The sequence below is a fragment of the Falco biarmicus genome, chromosome 7 (genome assembly GCF_023638135.1).
Source record: "Falco biarmicus isolate bFalBia1 chromosome 7, bFalBia1.pri, whole genome shotgun sequence".
NCBI classification, from domain to species: Eukaryota; Metazoa; Chordata; class Aves; order Falconiformes; family Falconidae; genus Falco; species Falco biarmicus.
This window is the reverse complement of record NC_079294.1, coordinates 6457388-6460522: the sequence shown is the minus strand read 5'-3', so window position 1 is coordinate 6460522 and position 3135 is coordinate 6457388.

Sequence of the window (3135 nt, the reverse complement as noted above, 5' to 3'; positions counted from 1 at the left end):
TCTCTGTCCCCAGCTAGGGAAGGGGTTTTCTTTACCTCGGCATCAAATCCCACCAGCTCCAGCACTGGTAAAGCAGCGTCCCAGCTCTCTCAGGATTGAAATGGGTCTTCTGTTCCAGACATCCGAGGGCCTGTCCGCAGCGCACTTCTGTCTGCTTCACTTGGTACCTCTAGCAAAGAAAAATCGTTTGCTACCCTGACAGAATCACCTGCCACACGTTTTTTGTGTTACAAGATTACTTTTTGTTATTTTTACAATTTAACGGTAGTCTTTGTTTTGGATTTGTTATTGAAATGTACCTATCCAAATTAAAACACTTGCTGTTGTCTATTTCAGTAACTTCTTGTTCACAGATCTCAACTAAAAATTAAACCAAAAACTAGAAAATGTAAACCAAATACACCCAGCTATACGTTTTTAGAACAGTTATAACTGAAAGGCATTTAAAAAACGTTAAGTTCACCAATATACATCTTCAGAGAGGGGTTTTTCACCTACAGAAGCAGATGGGCAACTCGGTATCATTGGTAATGCAAAGTGCTATTTTCAATTATTTATTCTCTCTCCATATTACCTCATTATTTCGGATAATCCTCTTCCAGGTCACACAAGGACGTGCACATTTACACTATGTAAAAAGATCTAATGCACAGGCATTTTAAGCAATAATAATCGTGGCAGTCTTCACTCTGAAGAAAAAAATTGTTATAAAAACAATTTTTGGAATGTTATATATTCACAGCGAAGGTCAAAAGTAGTTCAACTGCACTTCATTTGACTGTACTACAGATGTCATTGCTGCGTCTGGAAAGATTAAGAGTGGTTTTGGCATAATCCCATTAGTGGTGGAAAAACTAGTTTGAAAAAAAAAAAAAAAAAAGAGTGACAGAGTCTGCTCTCACAAATGGCCAGTCTTTAACAGCATTTTACAAACAAAAGTCCAGGTTAGAAAAAAACAAAAACAAAACACAACACAAACCCTAAAGCTCGCAAGAGTTTAGGACAAGTTGTAAGGAATGATGTGTAGTTGAAACTAAATGGGGATATTCTGAAAGCTATGCTAATATCCCAAGTTTCTTATCCTCTCATACCTCCACAATTAAAATAATAAAGCTAGAATAAAAATAATAAAAAAACTGATAGCAAAAAAAAATCAGGTATTTTAAAATATATTTGATTTTGCCTAAAAATGTATCCTTTTAATACTTTGCTCATGCACAGCTTGGAAAGCACAATTAACATTCACTATTACAGGGATGAAATCCAGCTTTTTATGTGTTTTAACATGAACTTGCTACTAATTTGTCAGCATTTGCCTTCCCTCCTCTTTTTAGGGTCCTTTTGAAAATACTGTGGCCAGAACAAGAGGCCATTTTTTCCACGAGTTTTTTTGTTTGGTCAGTGGTTGTTGTTGTTTTTTTCTTATACATTATGCAAGCTCAGACAGCAATGATCTTTTTTGATAAAAGACTGCAATTTCTGACAGTGGTTTACCCAGAATCATCTCCAAATCCTTTTCAAGATGACAAATAAGGCCAAAGTTTATAAAAACCAGTAGTTTTTTTCAGACTTGCTCTGGTGTTGAGGGCTGGAGGGGAAGAAAAGTTTTAGGGGAAAAAAAGGCCTTGTGTGTTCAAAAAAAAACCACCCGCTCCTGAAAGATTCTTGGTTTGCTGTACTTATACACCACTATAGCTAAAAGATTACCTCAAAATCACTGCCTTCCAAAATACCACCCCCCCGTACAGGCAGTACAGCCTATAGCTTACATTCTTTCTAATTATATTTAGAATTCCAAGTTCAAAAATTTGATTTAAAAATAAAGCACAAGTTACGTCTCAAGATACTGCTTTTTGCCACGAACTGAAAAGATGTCACCTGCTTGCACTAGAAGCAATTCTATCAAATGTTCCACTGATGAAGGTGAAACCTTTATGACCATCTAGCAACCATCCAAGAACTCTGTATTTTAGTTCTTGATACTGTCTTGCACTTCCATTTACAGGATTAGCATCCAGACGGCACACCAAGTTATTCAGCCGATCTCATTTCAAGTTACCATAGGGAGAAAATTCTTAAATAAATATGCAAGTCTGGCCTCAAGATTAAAATGTGATTTTTTTTTTTATAACATTGTGATGATGTGAAATGGAAGTCTGCAAGGCAAGCCCAACAAGTAGGTGACAGTGAAGTTACCCCTGTGTGACGAAAATAAATTCGGCATCTTCAGTGTTATTACATAGTAGTCACTAAGCGTCACATATTAAACAAATGCACATGCAAGATAGTAAATGAAGTGGCAAACATTTTTAAATAACATCTTTAATTAAAGTTTTTGCAAAGGCAAAATATTAAACTTAAAATAGGTCTTAGTACATCAAAATACTAAGTTCTCTAATCGTATTCCAAGCATGGCCTTTGAAACATAATATCCTGTATATCACAGAGGAGCAACCTTGATCTGCAATTGTACAGAATGAATTTTACAAACATAATAAATATATTTACCCCCTTACACATAACAGTATATGTACAACAGCAGTTGACAATAGTAGCTCAGAACAGCAAAAAAGGATATTCCCCCACTCCGTCATCTATTGGTACCCTACGCACTCTGGAACATGTCTCATTGGATGACTGTACATATAGCTAACCCAGGGTAGTTCTTCCTATTTAAAAAAGCTCCTTTTGTTCCACAATGTCTATTCCACCAAATAATAATTAAACGACACACTGCATGAACTGCCTGGAAAAAAAAAGTAGACAACAGGGAAACCAATGGACTGGTTTTTACACATTTCCCAACCGATCACAGCGATGGGAAAACAAGACTTTAAATGCCAGACACTGGTATATAACAATATGCAAGTTTCTTCATCTTGTATAGTCACTAACCTCAAAGTCTGCAAGGAACTGCAGTTTCAGCGGGGGGTGCATGGGTGGGGTGGGGTGGCACACAGTGAACCCCACAATTCTGTGTAAAGCAGCCCAGTATCAACCCAGTGTGCGTTATCCTAAACCCACTGTTCACTTCCCGGACATCTGATTGCATTCTCCTAGGAAGCTCTTGCTTTGGGGGAAGTTGGTTTTTTGTTGTTGTTTTGTTTTTGGTTTTTTTTTTGGCGGGGGGGGGGG